Consider the following 22,382-nt stretch of genomic DNA (forward strand, 5'->3'; position numbering starts at 1 on the left):
ACATTCCTCATGTGCAAAACAACAAGAGCAGCAAGCAGAGTTAAAAAATGTTTCCTCTTCTCTCTCTGTACTTCTCCAGGAAAAATCCTCTGAGAGAGAATTCTCTCTCTGTTCAGAGAATGTCAATGCCACATTTATTTAACTTTTTAAAATCATCCAAAAAATATATACAATTAAAAATAAGTAATCAAAATTTCAAGATAGAATGAAAAGACAGTTATTCAAAACTACATCTAAAGATCTGAACAGATGTAACATCTGCAACTATAAAGCCTAACATATAAATCCTAATCTTCCAACAGTCTTCTAGCAGGTGCCAACTTCTTCCTGTGCTTGGAGGAATGAGGGCTCTTCTGGACAGGAGGCAAGGACTTCGTGGTGGAGAGACAATGGGAAGTGTGCAGAGAAAACTTCTTGGTAAGAGTGTAGCCAGTCAGGCCTGCAAAGTGGAAACACAGAGAGTAACAGAGGCTGCAATGCAAACCTAAAGCAGCTAAAGGTACATGTTTCATGGGATACATTTCCTGGAAACTTTTCAATAGTTGAACAGGGAAACATGCCCCTGCTGGCAGACACTTGAGGTAGGCCAGGGCGATACCCTGCCCCACTTCCCCAGAGCTAGCACAGGAACAGCCCGGCCTCTGGGCTGCCCTGGGAGAGCAGGGAGCCCAGAGCCCTGTGCTCTCCAGGAAAGGCTCAGCTGCACATGCACCCTCCTGCTCCTCTCCCTGCCCCACAGCTCAGCAGCCCTACAGCTCCACGGGGCACTGGCAGCAGCACAGCTCCTTGCAGGGGGCACATGCAGGGCACAGCTGTTCCCTGGCAATGCGCACAGCCTCTCTGGGCTGCCACAAGACCCTTCCTCCCACCAGAGAGCGGCCCAGCTCCCACCTTACCTCTTTGTGAGGCTGATCCATGCTTGGTCTTCACTTTGTCCTCAGCCTGGCGTTGCTTCAGGCCCTCCATGCCATGACTAGGAAGGGCAATGGAGAGAGCGGGGGCAGATGCACGCTCTTCCTTAGTGTTTTGTTATTTTTGGCACAGCTAACAAGTCCCATCCGGAGGTGTCCAACTCAGCACTTGGTCAGCTCTCTGGAGAACATCAAACCTTCACCAGCCCAAAAGGCTGGAGAGGTTTTCCTGCATGTGTGGAGGCTTGCTCTCAGCACACTTAATCATCTGGGTGCCCATCACATGGCAGAGGGCACAGGCAAGCTTGGTGACCACGGCGCAGACGTTGGCGCTTCACACAGGCAGCGCCTTGTTCTCCAGGCAGCACCAGAGCACGGGCAGGGCGTAGCGCTGCACCACTTCAGGGCTCCTGGCATGGACCCATTCCACAAGCACTGCCGGGACAGAGACACAGCTCCTTACCCACCAGCCTCAATGCAAACAAGGATCTACCTCTGGGTTTGCTTCTTGGAAGCCTCTCTGGCCAAGATCAGTGAAATAGCACACAGAGCCCCATGGCCCAGAAATGGGCATTGCAGCTGATCATCCTTGAAACAGAACCACCAACCCCTCAGGAGCAATTTCTCCAGCTAGAGCTTTGTACCTGTGGCAGACTTTGTACCTTTACTAAATCATTTCATAATCTGTTTCTGCATGAACAATGACTGAAATGTCAAACTTCCTTTTTTTTTTTCCATTAAGAAGTTGTCGAAACCCACACGGAAGATTTGGAAATGCACCCTAGAGAGGCAATGGAGAGATTTCTAATAAAAGGGATGATTCCATCTTTGTAACTTTGATGTCAAGGGCCAAAAGTCTCATCTGGCTCTTCCCTTTGCTCTGTGGCATGCAGCAAAGGGCAGTATTAGAACACACTTCAAAACTCCAGCCCACCAGAGATGGCTGCTGCTTGACAGCTGGATGAGAAACATCAGTGGCTAGCTGGTGTCTTTGGCAGAATGCTTTTGTGGCTTCCAGCAAAGAGCTGTTGCAAACCTCAGGGTGCCTTAGAGAATTACCCAGACCCCATTGCCCTGGCATTTGAGCATCTCCACATTTCTATGGCATTTCCCCTCTCAATGTTAATAGCATTTTTCCTTATAATGTCCACTGAAATAGGGGTAATAGAGAGAGAAGACTAATACACAGGGGACTGAAATTTAACCAAAACACAATTGCTTCCTAACATCATTGTCTCTGAAATCTGCTCTCTGCTCATTTTCTGAACTATATCAAACACAGACAAAAAATGACTACCAACAGGCTTCTTGCATGGCAAATTTGGCTGAGAGATCAAAAGCTGAAATATGCTCTGGAGTCCATTCTTATTTTCTGATCATGCAAAATGTTATGCAGTAGCCATTTATTACTCTGTGGTGGAAGAGACTTCATTTTCTCTATGCTGTTAATCCACCAGCACCTTAATGCAACAATTCAACACTGAAACATCTCCTGAAAGTACCCAAAACCAATTCTGCTAAGCAGAAAAAGGGTTATGGTACCCATTTTTTATTGGGAGCTCATTTGAGTTTCAATGTCATTAAAGACATTGGTGACTACTGAACATGAGGAACAGCTGTCTGTTCCTACTAAATCTCAGAGAGAACATCTGCTCTTTCTAAAGTAGTCCTAATTTATGCTTCATTCCTTTCTTTGAAAAAGAGATCAAAATGTCTGCAAAACTAAATTCCCTATTGCTGGAGATCTACTTTATTAAATGCTCTTTAAAGGGCCTTTGACATCCTAATCACTGAACATGCCCTTTTGAGATTCCCAATGAAGACACCAAGTGTATTACACCTTGCATTTAAAGATGTTGGCATAATTAGCAGTGGATTTAGCCCCAGTTCATGCAAGGCTATCAGTTGTCTTCTCTACTATCTATTGAGATTATCATTTTTCCATCCCTTGGCTACTGCTGACATAGCAAGCTCCTCTGAGGAATCAATTATCAGCTGCATTTGTAGCATTTTGGACAGTGCAGACACAGGAAGACACTGTCTGCACACGCTGAACTGCTCAGTCCAGTGCCACTTGGACAGCAGAGGCAGGGAGCCCCAGCACTCTGCTTCTACCCCTGTGTCCCCAAAGTCTGCCTTGCACTAAATCTGTGCCTCTAAGAGCTGTGTTGAGTTTTGACCTAAGCTGTGACCCCTAGGCTCTGCACGGTTCAGCCTCAAAACTTTCCAGGAGAAAAACAAGGATTCTGTGAGAACAAAACAGATTCCCTGAAACAGGGTTTGTCACCCTTTTCCCTTAAGGATCACAGATGTCCCTGGGCTTCCAAGAGAGGAGCCAGCTGGGGTACTTTTTAGGCCCTCCTTCTCCTGCAGGTGGGTTCTGAGATGCCCCAGTGAGAGCTCAGCCCCCAGGCCGAGCTCTGCCCCCATCTCAGATGCTGCACAGCTCTGCAGCAGCCAGGGAATGCCTTCCAGCTACACCTGCCTTGGCTATTGGGCAGGAGGGACAAGCTCAGCACCTCCTGATTTGGAGGAGCTACTCTGCTGTCTGTTCACAGGCATTCCCTGTAAATACTCCCCCAGAGACTTCTTGGCTTAGAAGGGGAGGCCATACCTGTGATACGCTCTGTGACATCCAGCAGGGCTTGGCCACTCAGTTTGCTCCATTGGTTGCTGAGCTCTTTCATCAGTGACACTTCATCTACAAGTGAAACACACGTTTCTGCTCACTTGTGTGAGGGCATAGCAGAAAGGAGAGTGAGGAGGAGGGAAAGAGCAGGGGCAACCTCATTTTATACAATAAAATCAACTTCTGCTGATTTTTGATTCCTTTTTGTCTTTCCTTCCAGCCTACTTGGCAGAGTTTTAAATTCCAAAAGAAAAGCTCTCCTTTCACATTTGTGAATCCAAAGTTGTCTGCTGTACCAGGAGCTATGTTAAAACATTTCACATCAGGGACCTCAACAGTTCAGTCACACGGAAGCAGTGAAAAAGTTTTGCATCCCAGAGCAAAAGGGAAGAAGCCCATATTGGGACACAGAAAGGCACTGACTCAGGCAGTTTGTGAGTTCACAGAGCAGCTGAAGTGGAGAAAGTGGAAACTCCCCTTGAAGACCTGCCTCTTCAACACTCCATTTTTCAGGCATTTTCAGAGCTGACATAAATCTCTGTGGCAAAGGAATTTACAGCAGCCCTTGCCTAGGCAGGTATATGCTGTTGCCATCTTGCCCCATACAAAACGACATGTGGAACAAGGCATCATTGACAGCTGGATTTAGACCTGTTTGTTCTAAAGAAATGAACTTGGTGAATCATCAGTTCCTCTTTGGAAAAAGAAGACAAAGAAGAAAGGTGGGAAATAGGCAGCTAATGCCTCTAATGTAGAGCCTTCCAGGTGGCTGCTCTGCAGAAGCTCTGATGGGCCGGTGTCCCTTCATGCCAGCAGCAAAGCTGGTCATTTGGGAAGTCAGACAGGGCCCAAGCAAACTCCAAAACTCCTTTGCCTCTGAATTGTAGCAAAGCTGGAGTCCAGGACTTGCTCTTCAGACAAGCAGCACAGAGCCAAGGGAGCTTGGGACTGTTGGGAAATGCTGCTGCACATTCCAGCCTGTTGGGGACTGGTGCATAAGGACTGCACCTGCACAGCTCCTGGTGGGTGTCAGCTGGAGCGTTCCACAGACAACAACAGCTCCCAAGGCACTCAGCGCTCTCTCGTGTGGGACAGACAGAGACACGGCTGAGGAGAGTCCATGCCAGGGCTCAGCCTTACCTAAATGAGCAACGGATTTGTCCAGTGCCTTCACAGCTGCGGCATGAACCCCAGGATCCTTTGAGTTCAGGTTCTTTGTTATGCCTTCAACCAAAGGGGTCATCACCGGCTTCAGGGCATCTTTCAGGAGTCCAATGATTTCTGCCAGCACGTCCAGCGCCTTTTCCTTCACTCTCTTGTGGGTGTCATTTATTCTCAGGACAAAATAATCAAAAATCTGTGGAGAGAACAAACAACATGAAAGCTGGATTAAAATGACCTTGTTTGAAGAGGGGATGTAGAAATGAGCACTCAGCAATATAAAAGATGAAAGTGGTCCTTTCTGTCAGGTCAGCCCTTGCTTGCACAATTTCACTGTTTTCCTGTGGGCCACTCACTGGAATGGTTGCACAACCTGATGCTGCTGGAGAGATTTTCATCTGTTTTTAAGAGGTTTGGCTGGGGCCAGAAAAGTTCCTATGGTATTTCTCTCCATCTATAAATCATTAAATCGATTCCATTTATTACTGTAAAAGGCTACCTTTGCTTTACAAGTATGGAAGCAGATATTTACCATGCCCATTTTTCTATACAGTTGCCTCAAGTACTGAGGGCAGTTATGATTTTATCAAGACTGTGGCTGGAGGAGATCTAAGTTTTATTTTGTCTGTCTCAGAACCTGCGTCTGGTGAAGTGCAGGACTCGGATCAACTCTTCCAGGATCCAGACCATTTCTCTAACTAACAGGTGGACTTCTGAAATGGAATGTGCTCTACAGCTCTCATTAGAGCAGGTTCAGTCCCTTGACAGCCACATCATCAGGCACCATTTTCTGGAAAAAGGGAAAAAGCAGCTGCTGGGAGGAGAAGGCAGAGATCCGTTCTTAGCTGTTTTCCTCCTTTTCTAAAGAGAAAAAAGGTCCCCCCAAGAAGGGTGAGCACCATCTTTACCAAGAGGAATAGGGATGAGGATGGAAATGAGTAGCCAGAGTTGTGCTCGTGCAAGGCAAAATGGAGTGTACAGAAGTATCCTTTTAAAAATAACTGGGTTTAAACCAACCCAGCCTGATACTTCTCTTCCCCAGGAAAACCCATCTTTGGTCTGGAGAATAATTGCCATGCTTTCAAGGGCTGGTTTTCCCTTCACTTCACCCAGCTAGCAGTAGGAGACAGCAGCAGTTACACCAGCGAAAATTCTGCCATCATCTCTGATGAACAGCAGCAATAGGCACCTGCCAGACCTATACAACTAGACTGAAATAACTTATCCTGAAACCTGGACCAGAATTAAATTTGTCTGGGTAAGAGGGAACCAGCCTGTCCCAAACAACCAGGATGTAGTGCCAAGACACACTGAATTAAGTTTGCTTCTCCAGGCTTGGGAAAGGAGCAAAAGGAAAAGAGCAATGAAGATGCTCTACATACTTGGACAATGTTAGTGGAGATGAGCTGGGGGCTGGTTTTGGACAGGTCTAGGAGGAGTGCCACTCCTTCCATCCGTGTCTGAAACCCCTTGGCTTCCAGGAGATGGTAAAGCTTCTGGAGTGACTCCCTTCCTTCCACAGCTGCTGGTAATGTGATCTGGGCTTTTGCACGGTGTAGGAGGTGTCCATCAGAGGTAGATTTCACCCTGGAAAACAAAACCAAATTAGGACCTGTTGCTGATAATACCTTCAGTTAATTGTGAGCCAAACATCCCGACAAGTTTTCCTAACAATGTGATTTCAAGCTAGAAAATCATGAAGCTCTGAAGAACAACACGGACCTCGTGACAATCATTATGGGAGAGACAATCTGCAAGTGGCATTCTCATCACTGCTCCCTCAGGAAAACCAAGGATGAGATGCACCTGATCTATCTTCAGATGCCTTCCAAGGCACACAGGTCACATTGCTTTGTGGGGAAAGGGAGACACTACTTCCAAGTTTAAATGCTTCCTCATATGGCACGTGTGTGTCTTATAGTAAGGAAACTCATCACTCTGGAGAAGTGTCTGGAAAAGTAGCTCAGATGCATCTGAACAGGTGAACAGGGGCATATCTGAAGGATCCAGAAAATCAGTAACAGAGATAGAAACAGAAGCCAGACCTCCAAGAATTACACTCACATTTCCTTTTCTTCCCTAGAGACTAGATGCACAACTTAACAAATTCTCTGGGAGTAATCCCCTTGGATGAACCTGTCTCTTCCATGAGCACGGGAAGATGCTAGCCATGCTACTGAGGCATGTGGTCACTTTCCTGCCACTGCTGAGCAGGACAGAGCTCAAGAAATTCCCTCTCTTATCAGAGGAGCAAGTAGCTCTGCCAGTGGCATGAAGAGACAGCAAGGACCAAATTCCTGTCTTCAATGCTGATTGCAGCACAGGGGGAAATAAACCAAACATGCTGTCCATCAAGCAAACTCTATGAAGGAAAGGAATACCAAGACAAAAGTCCACATTGAGACACCTGTTGACCAAAATGGCTCAGGAATTGCCTTGCTCCTTACTACTCAAACTTGGCACTGTTTGAGGGTAAGAAAGCCATGATTCAGCCAGGCCAAACCACATGGATGGGAACTGCTTGTTTGGGGAATGGCGTGTTGCTTCTAGACTGGGACTTCTCATTAAAACACCCATCTAAAAAGAGTGTTTTATTTATCATTCCACTTGGATGAAAAAAAAAACCTGGTTGAATTTACTTGTCTCAAGGCAGGCAGCAGAAACTCTGCCCTCTCCTAGCCTGCACAGCACTGCCCTTGCCACTGCACTGGATGGGTTGAGCTGCAACCAATGGGTGTCTTTTTGTCACCCAATTTTTGTGGAAAGCCCTCCAGAGAAGTTGTGTTCAACACAATGCAGAAGGAGACGTTTTTTATCCTAGAGCATTTGTAGGAAAAGGAAACAATCTCTTGCACTGGTCATCTCCAGCAGAAAGATTTTTCTGTGGAAGAGGCGTGCAGAGCTTGTCATGTGCTTTGTCACATCTGACAAAAGTGCTCAGTACCGTTTGCTAGAAGGCACTGTGGCCTGGGGCTCCTTCGAGCCATCGTTCCTCTTCTCCACCGGCTCCTTGACAGATGGGCGTTCGCCCTTCTGCTTTTCCATCCCCTACAAAGACATAGAGAAACCCTATGAATCTTCAGAATATAAAATAGGAAATTCCCTCTTTAAAACACAAGTTAGAACCTGGATCAATGTAGTACCAAGGCTTAGGGAAACACTTCCTAACTTACAGAAATAAACAGACCAGAGATTCATTGGTGCCAACTCTTTGTTTTCAATAGCCCAAGGCAGGTTATGGGTGCTAGCACACCGAGCAGCAGTCTAAATTCCCAAATTCACTAGTCTTGAGCATAAACGAAAATAATGCAAACTGATAGGCAATGAGTGGTCTTAAAGGAAGCAGCAGAAAAAATGGGACTCTGGGGGTTGGCCCATTGTGTTGGAAGTTGATTTGGTTCAATGCTCACTCTCCCTGCTCCTGCACAAAGGCACACTCCCCAAGCTTCTTCCAGCTCCACAGGGCTTGAGAGCAGGGCAATATTCCCAAAAGACAGACAGAAATTGTAGTAACTAGGACTGACTTGGACATCTTTTGTATATTTGGAAATTTTCTTGGCACTATTACTTGCAGTCACTTTTGCAAAGACTCTGTTATCTTCAGACTTTGTTATCTTCTGTTCTCACTTAATTGCTTTACTGGGGGCAGAGTCAGTAGGGAGAGCGTGGTGGGGGCTTACGCTTAAATGTAAACCCATGTTCTCCTCTTTCCCTTTCCTCTTTGTGACTGATATTCAAAATCTTCAAAACCCCACTTTTCCCCTAATAATAGCAGTTCCTTTGTGGCCTGCAGATGAACAGGCTGAGGATTAACAGCTCATTCCCAGGAGCAAAGTGATTCAGCAGAAGAGGAATGAGATAAAGACAGATTTGGTATGTTTGGTCTCGTATTAGCAGTGGTATTACTTGGACAAAGGAAGCATTTCTTCTGCCAAGCACTTACTTTCTTCTTAATTCTTGTCAGGATATCTTCCAGGTCATGCGTGGAAAGAGATTGTTCCAGGAGCATTTTAAATTTTTGATGACTCAGCAACATCTTCACCATCTCCTGGCCATAATGCCTGAGGAAGGATGGAAGGAAGGATGGGAGAAAGGAAGGGAGGAAGGGAGAGAGGGAGGCAGGAAGGAAACAAAAGAACAGTGAACCAAGGAAGAGTGTTAACAGAAGGGGCTGGTACCTTCAACTCATCAGGTGCAATCCTTGCATGAGAAGGCACAACCTACTCAGCAAAGAGGGAGATTTAACTCCACTTGACACTGCACAGTGTTGTCAGCTGAACACAAGAAGCAAGAGGAGAACGTGGGGCCACAGGAAAACACCATTCACTCTGAAACTGTGGGTGTTCCCAGGGATCAAGCAAAACACATCTGCTTTGTTGACAGAGTCTATTAGCAGTGTCCTGCTGCCATTGCACAATAATTTGCCTTTCTTTAACTGGCAGAGAAGCCAGGACAAAACACCTCCTGCATCCTGTTGATTATTCTATACTATATGTATGCACAGGGTCAGCTAGTTGTTCTGGTGTTCTTGGCAACTATTAATAGGAACTTCATCATCAAAGTAAGGGGATCTTGGTGGTTTGGGTTGATTTTGCCACTAGGAAACCACAGTTTTCTTCAAGAAGAAATTTGGAGGACAGTGTGCCCCACGTAACAGCATTGTAGAAATCTGCAGAAGGGGTTTAGGAAGAATGAATACATTGGCTAAAGACCCCGGAAATATTTCTAGGAAAGTCTTCATGACTTTCCCAGAAACAGATGTTTGGGATCCTTCAGTGATAAACATTAGCGAACACTTTGGCTTTGTGTTGTATACCTAAGGCCATAATAAACTCTTGTACTGGCTAATATGAGCTCTTTTGAACTCAATAAAGAATACTTCAAGTCACAGGAAGTTGGCAATGCTCCTTCTTGCTGGCCAACCTCAGGTTTCACACTACAGTCATTTCCCCAGGCAACCCAGAGCAGCGGTCACAGCACCAAGCCTGACAGAGCTCAAGAAGCGTTTGGACAATGCTCTCAGGCACGTGGAGTGATCCTTGGAGTGCCCTGCACATGGCCAGGAGCTGGACTGGATGACCCCGATAAGTCCAATCCAACGCAGCATATTCCACGATTCTGTGACCCTCATCCACACAGTGAGGTCACGTATTATTTCCTTGAGTTTCCACTCTTTTGTAGTTTTACCTTTAAAGCCAAATGCAAAACAGTTTTCCTGGTTTTGGAGGTGAAAGGAAGATCATTACCTTGTGTCCTTGTGACAGTCCTGAGCCAGTGTCCCTGCCACGTGTGCCAGCCTCTCAGCCCTGGGGGTGCCTGCAAGCTTGGTGACTCCCATTTTCTCCATCAAGAACAGGAGGAGTTCGGCCGCACACTTCCGCACCTGGACATAGCGGCTCCTGGGAAGGAGAGAACAAACCCTGGGGCACAGGGACAAGGAGCAGCAGCAGCACAGGCCTTGGCCAGAGCGTGCTCCCTATCCTTGCTGGGGGAAGGAGCCTGGGCTCTCCCTGCAGCTTCAGGCACCTGCAGAAGGTTCTTTCCTCAGATAAACACAAAGTTAGCATTGTACAGAAGGACTGCCTGCATGGAAGAGGGAGGAATTCTGTCTCCCTGCACTATCTGATATTCCATTTCTTTCCCAAAATTTACTCGAAGAAAGATTAAAGTAATAAATCACATGTGAATTATTTAGAAATTAAGGAAAATTCATGCAGACCCATCAGAGGGCACCCACTACACAGAGCTGCAGCAGGATGAGGCTCTTTCCACCCATTTCTTCCCACATCTGCAGACCTCTGGGATGAAACAAATGCAGCGAAAACATGCTGTGGGGTGTGAAGTTGCGGAATATCCAGCAATACAGCCTCTTTCTTCCGTGAGGCTTGGCAACAGATACATCTGAGTGCTTTACGCTATTGAAAAGCTAAGGAAAGGGGGCAGTCAGTTTAGCCAGGTTGTCCTGATCTAGAGATTGTCTCTTGGGAACTATCAGGCACCAACACTTAGGGCAGGATTTGCTTCAGCTGTCCCATGGCACTCGGCCTGTGAAGGTGCCTGTGAAGTGATTCATCATCTCAAGGCTAACATGAAACTTCATTTTGAATAGAAAGCAGAGCTCTAAGGCCAGCACAGTCACACAAGGCTCCTTTTGGCACGAGCTGCACCTGCTGTGCAGGCTGTGCCACACCCAGCACATTCTCCCCCATGTGCTCCACACCCCAGCAAGGACCCTCCTTATTTCTCAGGCTAATGGCATAATGAGGAAAACGTGGTTTTCCCCAGGGTTTTCCCCCGTGGTTTTCCTCTGTGGTTAGTGCTGTGAAATATCAAAGAGCGCTCACAGCTGCAATTGCAATTGTCCCTCTTCCCACAAAAGCACAAGGCTCTATCCTTAGCCTTTGCAGGCACTTGCATTTCCCCACTGTTCACCATATCTAGGAAACTCTGACAGACTGGGAGAACTCCAGGAAGCAGCAGGAAACTGACTCAGAGGAGCGTTAGTTTGGATATCAGGAAAAAGTTTTTCACCCAGAGGGTGCTTGGGCCCTGCAACAGGATCCCCAGGGCACTGGTCACAGCACCAAGCTGACAGAGTTGAAGAAGCATTTGAACAATCTCAGGCACACAGGGTGACCCTTGGGCTGTTCTGTGCAAGGCCAGAAGCTGGAATTGATGATCCTGAAGGGCTGCTTCCAACTCCCCATATTGTATAGTTCTGTGATTCTGTGACCCAATGGGCTGCAGGAGGGCAGAAATAGGTGGCAAGAGGAAAGAAATGAGGTTGATGGGAGAATCGAGTACCTGAGTCCAGAGAAGATGCAGGATGCCGGACCCTTCCCTCCCAGCATTCCCATTCTTTCCCTCATCCCTCCCCTCACCCACACACTAGAAGGTGAAGAATAGCACTAAATGAAGAAGAACCTACTTGACTCCCTTGTCCATGAGAGCAATCATTGCTCGTGCAGGAGTCACGTTCTCCACCATGATCCCTAGGCTCTGAGAGGCTGCCTTCTGAACAAACTCTGGTGAGTTCCAGACCATCTGGAGAAGGACTGGAGCAACCTCATCCACCTGGGAATCCATGTCCTTCTTCAAGATTGCAAAGAGCTCTCCCAGTGTGACGATTGCAGAGTAGGACACCTTGGACCGGAGGTTGGTCACCTGGGGAAATCGGGAGGGGAAATATAATTATCACTTTGAACAGAAAACCACTTGCCTTCAACACAAGTCCCAGGAAATGACAACACATCCCACTGTGTCCAGAGGATCGTAAAAGTACATTAAGAGCAGGAGAGCACAAGCACAGAAAGGCACTTACTCTGGCACCAATTTCTGACCTCACACCTGCTTACTGCAGGCCTAAAAAAAATTTCACCTAAGTGTGAAATTGAACCTTTCTACAATGGGCACTACATTGATTTTAGGCTCTTTCACTAGAAAGTCAAAACAAGGGCTGCTTTCAAATCATAAAGGCACAAGTCGTAAAGATAAAAGTGTCAGATGCTCCTGTTCCAGAAAGCAACACCAGCAGTTGAAGCACTCAGACAGGAAACAGAAAACACAGGCTCAGGTCTACAGACTCATTTGCAGTGTTGAATTACAGCTTGGGCAGAGATTAGGACTCTGCCAAATAACATCATTAGTGTCTCAGTTTCTGCATTTGCACATTGCATTCAAATGGCACCTCATGACAAGTGCCAGATACCCAAGCTGCCAGTAAATACAGCTGCACGTACACACAGATCCTACAGACATTAGAAGTAGAAGGTCTAAAACCAGAAATGAGGGCAGTCCCTGAGCACACATGGAGATGAACAAGCACATATCTACTCTACAAGCCGTGTATGAAGTATGGGGAAGAATTCAGAACAATGTTCTCACCTCGCTGGTAACTGCCAAGCAAATCTCACGAAGTCGACAAAGCAGGACTGCTGCATGGGACTCAGCCAGGCGTGCGATGTTGAAGAGTCCCTTCTTCTTCAGTTCCCTGAAAGGCAAGTAACAAAAAGATTGATATTCCTCTCTACCCAAGAACTAGGCAGCACCCCCTGAAGTGACCAGGCTGGCAGCTCAGTCAAACAATGGGAGGTGCTTTTCAAGGAGCACTTAATGAAATGACGGAACACACTGCCACTGGATGTTGTGGCTGTCAAAAGCGTACACAAATCCAAGAGGCAAAGAGAGGGCTTTCAGAGTCTTCATTTGTGGCCATTTGAGAAGACAGCCTTTCTGAAAGCTCTGGTACGTGAAGTGCCTCTCTCACTACTTCCTAGAAGCTGTGAGGCTGGGCCATGCTGCTGTTTCTTGTCACCTCCCTGTACCTGTCCCTGAGACACAGTCCCAGCAGGCTGCTACTGGGACATTTTCCTTCTTTGTCAGCCCCAGCAGGCAGTTCAGTACTGAGAGTCAGCACTGCCACTCTGGAGCTGAGTTCCCACTCCACAATCTAGGCCTGTCTGTCACCCACTCCACTTCACCTCACACATTCCCCAAAAAAGCAGCAGGATGTCCCAGAAGATTAAGATTCCATCCCTGGACAAGAACTGTTGAAACTCTGGCTTTCCCACAACACTCCTACCTAAAACAACCCCCACAACAGCAACATGTTATTTAAAAGGTGCAAACAACTCCATCTCTCAGCACTTGCTTTGTGCAGGCCCTCAGCCACAGGAAGGTATGTGAGGCATCAGGGCTGCAGCACAGGGCTGCTGACCGATCCCATGGGCACCCCTGAGTGTCATCAGGATCCCCCACATCTGCAGAAGCTCTCTGTACCTCACAGGGCACCAAAGAGAAATGGGGAAGAGAAAGCAGAAGAGAAAGGGCAAAGCAAAGGGATCTGCACAAGGAGATGCATTGTGGCCAGTTTTTCATGCTTATCCCAGTGTGAATGCAGGCCTTGCCCCTGTGTGAATGAAGCATCCACCAGGGAGTGATCAAAAAGCCATCAAAAAGAAAACCATTATCATCTCATATTTGTAGGGTTATCACCTCTGGGCCACCTTCTGCCTGTGTATAATTTTGGGACACATTGGGAGTATTGACAAAACATCTCAGTATTGACAAAACATATGAAGCAGTGAGAAGGAAATAGTTGACTTCCAAAAGTGCAAGATTCCTAGAGGATTTTATTTCTTTTTCCTTCTCTTCTGCCATGAGCGCTTCACCACTAATGACATGCTGATGGACTTGAAAGCACAACTCAGTCCATTTCTCAGAAAGAGGAACTCCCTGGAGCTGCTTCTGGGACTCACATGCAGGAGTCCCTGCCATTGCTGTCAGCAGTGGGAGCACAGAGGAATCTTACTCAGTCCCACTGGGCCAGTGGCCCAAGGCACCCAAATCTCTACACTCAAAACTGCTGCCATCCTGCTTCTTGCCTTCAGCCAGCAAATCATCTCATGCCACAGCTTTCTCTCTTCCCTCAATATTTCCTTTGCAGCTCCATGGAGCAGCAGGCAAAGCAAGGAAACAGCACAGGCCTGCTGCAGCTGGAGCACTGCTGCAGAGCAAGGCCAAGAAAAGGCTGCTCTCCAATCTATATGCTCTCCCTGCTCTGCAGGGGTTTCACCTGTGCCCTTTGGCCCTCGGGGCTCTCAGGGCTCCGAGGCACGAGCAAGACACGCTTCTGACCGACCTTAACGCTCAGAGGGACACAGAGGGAACGGGGCCTTTCTTACCAGTCATCGCTGCCCAGCATGGAGAGTGCCTCCTGCAAGGACTGCTGTGGGTCTGAAGAGGCTCTGTCCTTCTGCCCATGCGCACGGAGCGGCTCCTCTTGGCGCTTGGCACCAGTGGCCGTCTGCGGGGTCACTGTAAGGAGAGGGTCGGCCATGGGCGCTGCAGCCCCGGGGCAAGGCACCCGCCCTGGCGCGGCCTGCAGCCCCATCTCCCAGCCAGGGCTCTGTGTGACACACGCTGCCGCTGGGTCAGAGGCTTCCCTGCTGCCTGGATCCTGGGGCTCCTTGCTTGCTCCCAGCCTCCCCCAGCTGGGCACAGCTCCAGGCTGAACCTGACAATTGCCCCCACAGCGCCAGCTCCCAAGTGCCACAGGTGCCACAGCCAGCGGCAGCTTCCTGAGGCTGCAGAGCTCCCGCTCCCTGCGAGACAGCGCCCACAGCACTACTGGCCAGCCCAGGAGGGAACCCCTCAGGGGCCTCTCTTTTTTCGGTGTCCTCATTTCCCCCAGCCCTGAGGACAGGGACACTCTGCAACTCCCTGAAGAAAGACCTGCAGCTGCCTTGTGACAGCGCCAAGCCAAGCCTGAACAACCCAGCCCTGCGGGGCCCGGCTCAATGCCCACGGAGCAACGACCAGGAAACAGCCATACCTGACCCTTCACATCTGACCTCTGTTTCCATTGACTTCAAATATTCTAGACAGAGGCAGCTGAGTGCACATCCATGTTAGCCTACTATTGGGAAGGGTAACATGGAATTACCCTTCCCAGTAAAAGGGAGTCTTTCATGTATTTTGTTCTTTCCAAACATCATGAATCTTTCCTCTTTTAGAGGTCCACACTGGCTGTATTTCAAAGATGCTAAGGTGAAATTCATTTGTCATCTAATGGATGTGTTTGCAAACTCAGCAGTTTCTAAGCTCTCTTGTGGAAAAAGCAATTTCCAGACGAGACAGTTGATAAAAAAAAGCCTTCCAGATGCACTTTGAGGATAAAAATAGGCAAATACAGATGCACATTGTTGCAGACAGACTCTCTTGTTAATCAATTGACCTGGATTTGCCTTAAACGAATTTCTGGGTAAAGAAAAAAAATTACAAGGCATGAAAAAAATCAGATGATAAATGCATTTCTTATGAAATCCATTTGTCATGAAAAGCACTGTCAATCAAAAATTTCACATCATGTACTCAAAAGCTCATTTTCTAATGTGTAGATGGCAGCATTTGAGCTGTCTAAAATGAGGGAGTATAAATATTGCACAGAACCTAGATGAACTCTTCTAGACTCTGGAGGAGTTTTGTGCTACCTTGCATGCTCTCAGAAAGTATGGAGGAACCATAACATCAAAAATATTCAGACAGGAGCTAATCTGGGTGTCACTGATGTACCCCAGTCACTGACATCAGTGATGGCACTGCAGAAGTATGTAGACACACACATCTAGATTCACTGTGAATGGAGAGCCACGTCAGGCTAGTTCTGGTCAATTCTGAACATGGAAGTAGCATCACTTGGAAAGAGCATTCCAAGTATCATTCCTAGCTCCCTTCCTATAACCTCACCCTCCTTGGGATCACAGCACAGGCTGTGATCACTGGCTGTGTAGCCACAAAGGAGAGACAAGAGCCACTAGGGCTATCTGCTGGGTATTTGCTGCAGGCAGCAAACAGCCTGGGAGCAGCAGGCAGCCCCTCCTGGCTGCCATCTGCTACACACGGCCTCTGTATTGGGTGGGTGACACAGGAGGCGCTGCTTGTTCCCTCTTGGCATTGCAGGCCGTGGGATGGCGGCAGCGAGGAGCCATCGGGCACTTCTGGGAGCAGAGGCACGGCTGCACCACGCCGCTGACGGCCATGCAGAGACAGCCCTTGCTGGGACAGCAGAACAGCTGGCTGCAGAGCAGGACAGCAGCACAGGCAGAGGGCCCAGATGGTGAGTGGACAGCTGATGGTGGTGGCACTCGTAGGTGCACAGGGAGCACACCCTGGCAGACTGCCCCGCAGCTCATCCCTGCAGTCACAGCTGCCTCCAGGCACCAGTGCTGTAGTTTGGACTGCCAGGATGGGCAAAAGCCAGAGCTTAGGCCTTTACCACGACTTTATTCAGCTCCACTTTCTGATGGATCTCTGAGAACCAAACCTCTGCTACTACCAAACTGGAGTAACTCAAAAGTAGATTTGCTGTTCATTCCAAGGGCAGGCTATGGGCTCAAGATCCCAGCTGTGATGGCTGAGGCAGGAAGCAGTTTGTGCTCCTTGTGCTCCTTGTACCGGAAAAATCCCGAGTGGGAAAAAGCTGCCACGGAGCAGGCTTACCTGAGGAGCTGCGTGGGAAGCTGCCATCCCCATGGATGACGTGCTTATTGGGCGGTAAGTGCACGTTGTCCTGCTTTCTCAAGACCTTCTTCTTCAAGGCACTACCAGGGTGTTTCATCTGCACACTAGGAGCTGTGCCATTGATAGGTGGTAGGCTAAAGGCTGCAGGGAGCAAAGAGGAGCTTGTAAGTGGAGGCAGCTGGACAGGGTGATGATATAAAGGGCCAGAAAATTTGCTGGAGCTGGGCAACGTCTCTTTGTTATTGCAAACAACTCCAAGTGTAACAATGGTATACCACTTTATACCAAGTATAACGCTAACATGGGACATTGATCACAGAATCCTAGAAGAATTTGGGTTGGAAGGCACCTTTAACCACCATCTAGTCCAACCCCTGTGAGCAGGGACATCTTCATTGAGATCAGGTTCCTCAGAGCCCCATGTAAACTGGCCTTGAAGACCTTCAAGGAGGGACCAACAACAGCTTCTCTGGGCAAATCCTGCCAGCTTTTCATCCCCTTCATTATACAAAAAATTCTCCCTAATATCTAATCTAAATCTACCCTCTTCTAGCTTAAAAGCAAACTGGTAATTCTTCCCCCAGGAAACCAGGAAAAGCCAGTATTGCTTTGCTTTTGTTCTGTTCCAGAGGCAGGCAGGGCAAGTTGCCAAAGAAAGTGCAGATAACCCTGCGTGATGCCCTCGGGCTGAGTGCTGCCTCCTCAGGGCCCTGCTGCCACCCTGGGGCAGCGCTCACAGCCCTGCAGGCAGAGCCCCTCAGCCGGGATTCAGTCAGGAGCACTGCTTGCTCCTGGGGCTACAACAGAAGCCCTGGCTGGGGCTTCAGCACAGCTCTACAGCGCCAGCTCCTCAGCAGGGAGTGGCAGGAGAAGGATAGCTGGTGTTTTCATCAGAAGGAATTGAATTTGTTTCTTTCAGGTTGCAGCCTGGTTGAAAAGCATTCTTTTGGACTCACCTTCCTGGAGGCTGCTCTCCAGGAGAGAGTCTGAAGCCCCAGCGTACTTTGCAAGATAGAGTTTTCTACTCTGAAAGACTTTAGAGGTGAAGGTGGGAAGCTGCAATTCTGTTACTGACCCAGTGAGGCCATGGGCAAGACACTTCATGCCTCTGTATTTTTCTTTGGGCAACAGAATTAAATCCTAATGCAAGCTTCCACTCAGATGCAAGCGGAACAGCCCCCCCCAGTCTGATTGCAACATTGTGCAAAGGGCAAGCAAGTGGTCGAAAAGGATCACCACAAGTGTAGCCACCACTTACTTGCTTCAGCTGCATCCCCAGGCTCAACTATCTCTGGAGGAAGCTGCAAGAATCTTTTCTTTTGTCTTCTTTCCCTCATCTCTTCCACAATATGCTCTATGTCCTTTGGCTCTAAGTTCTTTTGAGCCAACTTCCACAATGCAGCACAGATCTAGGTGCAATGGAAATACAGTAGACTGTAAGCAGAGACACACAAACCAGACACAGCATCTCATCAGGAGCACAGAGTGCCATAGGCTTCAATGCAGCTCCATATACATTCCAATAGTTTCAGAGGAATGTCTCCAGTCCTCACCTGGATTACAATTACACACAGTGAGGTGGAACACTGTAGTGCCACAACCTTCCACTGCTGCAACTGCAACCTATGTCAGGAAGCCCTGCTTGAAGCATGAAACTCATAGGAGTGCTCCAAGACAGATGAAGAGCTCACATGACAGTGAGCAGGCAGTTCAGTTCCTACAGGCCGTGGCAGGAGAATGAAAACCATGTGCAATACCCAGCAAGGAGGGCTAATGAGCTGTAGCTTAACACTCATGGCCAGCAATTGCAGCTGTTTCTCACTTCCTGGCTTCTGAGGGACTCAGCTCTCAAGCACTTGGTCTCTGAGACCAGCAGACCAAAAGGAGGACTCCTTTTGGTGAAAACAAGTTGCAGAAACACTGATGTTAATGAGCAGAAAAATTGATAATGAGGGGGCTGTGAGATACAGCCACAAAGGTAACCAGGAAAAATCAAACTCTCCCATTTGATTTTGCAGCCTTGCTTACACTCAACATTAGAATCTTTGCTTCTCTGCTTCCAAGGAATGCACTTTGCCCACGTTCGCGGATGTGTAGCTTGCTCTGCCATTCAGAACTTCTCTAAAAGAGCCTTCGCTCTAAAGAACGCTTCTGGCGTCACCTTAGCACCATCTCCAAACCAGTGACCTTGGCACCACTGGAAATAGCCAAGCAATTGCCCTGTAGCTGTGAAATATATTCCCAAGAGAATCCCCCTCCTTATCCTCCAGGAGGAGAAGATTATGATTTTCAGTGACATTTTGGGCCAAGCACTAAACAGCCACTGGAAAGGAAGTCTGCTCATCCCTGTCCTTATCCCTTACCTTTCCAAAGCCGTCCCTTAGCTCTTTGTCCCTCGTAAGACCATCGCTGCTGGGGTGATCCGTCTCCTTGGCCTGGCTCAGTGGGATGCCTGGGAAAGGAAGCAAAGGTTCCTGTAAAGCTCTGGCAGACTTCAAGCCCCCAAAAACGCCATGCTGGCCAAAAGGCAAGACATGTTCCAGATTGTAGAGCTCGCCTAAAACACAGAGATTGGGATTGAGAGCAGCAAGGTACAATGCCTAGGCCCTCTCCCAAGGGATGGGCCAGTGGCAGCAGACATGACATTACTCTGTTGGCCAGCAGCCTGAAACCTGCTGCATGACAAAGGCCTCAGGCCCTGCATGCTGGAGAGCCTCTGTGTCTGATAGAGAAGGGCAGAGATGGAGATTGCTCTTGACAGAGATTCTTATCTGCCCTTATTCATGCTGATTTTAGTAAACATCTTCTTTCTGGTTCTTAAAAGAAGTCCCAGGTTCCAATACCTGTAAGCATTTAGATCAATGTTTTCTTCTCTTTGTTGGAATATTTTAGAGGAAATTCAAAGAAAATCACTGCATTGCTGAAGTGATACCCAAATGTGAACTGTGTTCCTGATACTAGATAATTCATTTTCCCCAAGTATTTTCCTTCTAAACTATGTGAGATTGGGTGGGTTTTGGGCCAGGCTGACTAAAGGCTGGTTTTTTAATTGCAGGTAGAACATTGGGGCTTATTCTGAAATACTCTCCAACAGAGCTCTTAAAATTCTGAGAACTAATCATTCTATACAACAGCTTCAGAGATGATACAATCAAGTAGCAGCAGAGTAGAAAATACCAATGTCTTAAATCAGGATTTTTTTACCCCTGCAGAATGGTCAGCTTAATAATAAAAAAAGAGAGTTAGATATGGGCTTTGAGGAAGGAGGGCAATTCCAGATGGAAGGCAAGGCCTTGGAAGGTAAAAGCGTTTGGGAAGTTGGCAGGGAAAGCACAGATCCCAGGGTAACCTCCTTGGGACCATGGCAGTCAGTCAGGCCTGCAAAATAGACACACAAAATGTAACAGAGGCCATGATGCAATCTAAAGCATCTGAAGCTCTGTATTGCATGGGACACATTTCCTGTAAGCTTCTAAACAGCTGCACAGGGAAACATGCTCCTGCTGGCAGACACTGGAAGCTGGCCGAGGGAAAACCCTGCCCCACTTCCCCAGAGCTACAGCAGGAACAGCCTGGCCTCTGGGCTGCCCTGTGCTCTCCAGGAAAGGCTCAGCTGCACATGCACCCTCCTGCTCCTCTCCCTGCCCCACAGCTCAGCAGCCCTACAGCTCCACGGGGCACTGGCAGCAGCACAGCTCCTTGCAGGGGGCACACGCAGGGCACAGCTGTTCCCTGGCAATGCGCACAGCCTCTCTGGGCTGCCACAAGACCCTTCCTCCCAACAGAGAGCGGCCCAGCTCCCACCTTACCTCTTTGTAAGGCTGATTCATGCTCCTGGGGCTCCTGGGCCAAGGCCCCCTGAGCCGGCCGGGAGCCCAGACCTCCATTCCCAAGGCCGGGGTCTGGCACATGAGCCTCCAAGCCAAACAGGTCAGCCAGTTTCCTTGGGAACAGAGGCATCCCAGGTCCTATCTTGCACCAAGTGCTCTTTCCCTTCTTCCTCTGGGTTTTTGTTGTAGATTCAGAAGAAGCTGTCAACCAGGTACAAGAGAAGAAGTGAGTTAATTGAACTCATGCCTTTACCATCAACCCATCTAATGGGTGAGGAATTCAAAGCGTATTTTAGTTACTGAAATGATTGCTTGTTTTTTTATTTTTCATGAAACTAGCATCAGTTTAATTTCTCTGAACAATATGGAGCTGGCAAGCCAAGAGAGAAGAGCTCTACTACTTCATGTGGTGCCCGTTGCCTCCCCACTACTACAGGATTGCTTTCCTTACAAAGAGTTGGGAATTCACAGTGCTCTCTAGAATCTGACAGTGTCTAGGAAGTAATTGTTTTCAAAAGTGGTTTTCAAGGTCTTTGTTTCTGTAACTCCCACTCAGTTCTGGGTTGGGTTTTGCAGTTTTGGGGATTTTTTATATTACTCTTTACAACAAAGGAAGTTCTGGGACACAAACTATGGCACCATGTGTTTGATGCAAAAGCAGCTTTGCTTTCTCTATTAGATGTGCCCAGTATTCTGCGAGCCTGTATTTGTAGGGAACAACGTGTTCATCCCAAAGTTCCACTTTTGCTCTACTTACTTGTTCCAGGGGTTTATTCTCTGCTTTCTTTTCAGCAGAGACACCCAAACGCAACATAAACGCAACCTATCTCAAAACAGTTCTGATCCTGGCTAATAGTGACAATTCAAAATGTCCTTAATGGAAAATAGCTGATGGCCGGTCATTCTGAAATACTCCCCAAGAGAGCTGTTAAACGAGGAGAACTAATTCTTTACGTGGACGCACAGAGAATAAAATCATATGGCAGCCAAGCAGGATGAGTGTCTTAAGACTGGATTCTTTCCCCATGTAGAATGCTCGGGTCAGTAATAAGAGTGAAACAGGAAAGGTTTAAAGAGATAAGTCATTTCTAGTCCAGAATTAATGCAGAAAAAAATATCACCTTATTTACTGAGCAGTACTAGTCCCTAGCTTCATTAAGCATTCAGATGCATATCAGCAATGAAGGAGTCATTCCAAAGGGGCCATACCCAGCATTTGGCAGAAATAACCCTGATCCCTAAAGGGACCAGGAGATCTGATCCCTTTTGCTGCATCAGCAGCATTATTTCTTCAAGTCTCATCTCTCCTATCATTACACACCCAGAGATGCCCAAGGAACAGCAACAGTGTCAATGAGGCTTTCAACTTGAAAGCACTGTCTGACCCAGATGCACCAGACACAGCATTTTGTCTGGCACAATTCCACTTGTCAGGGATCAGGCAAGGCAGGGACAGGGACAAGGCAGAAGGCATCTCCTGCCCCAGCCTCAGCCTGCAACACTGACACAGGCAGAGAGAGCCAGGGAAGAGATTTGTCACTGTGAACCTGCCACAGGTGGCTTTGGGCTTGTGCTGTCAGAGGATGACAAACTCACACCCTGCCTAGGCTGCACCATTTGGAAGTCTCCCTCTCCTTCACTGGAAAAAATCAAAAGGACTTTCTATCATAGGAGGTTTTCCTAATTTCTGCCAATGCAAAACCAGGCAATATCCATGAATCTCCATCGTATCTCAAAGGGTTCAGCTGAGAAACAGCCCCAGGGAAAGGTTTTCTCCTTCAAAAGCAGGAGGAAGGAGTGGGAACATTTTGCATTTCATGCTAAATGCCT

At 47.9% G+C, this 22,382-nt stretch overlaps 1 pseudogene; it reads right to left on the bottom strand.

Annotated features, from left to right (window-relative positions):
- Positions 1–287: 287 nt before the first annotated feature.
- On the bottom strand, positions 288–20,682 carry LOC136569482 (TOG array regulator of axonemal microtubules protein 2-like; annotated as a pseudogene).
- Between the last annotated feature and the right edge of the window lie 1,700 nt (positions 20,683–22,382).

This window comes from Molothrus aeneus, assembly GCF_037042795.1.
Source record: "Molothrus aeneus isolate 106 chromosome Z unlocalized genomic scaffold, BPBGC_Maene_1.0 scaffold_33, whole genome shotgun sequence".
Taxonomy (NCBI): Eukaryota; Metazoa; Chordata; class Aves; order Passeriformes; family Icteridae; genus Molothrus; species Molothrus aeneus.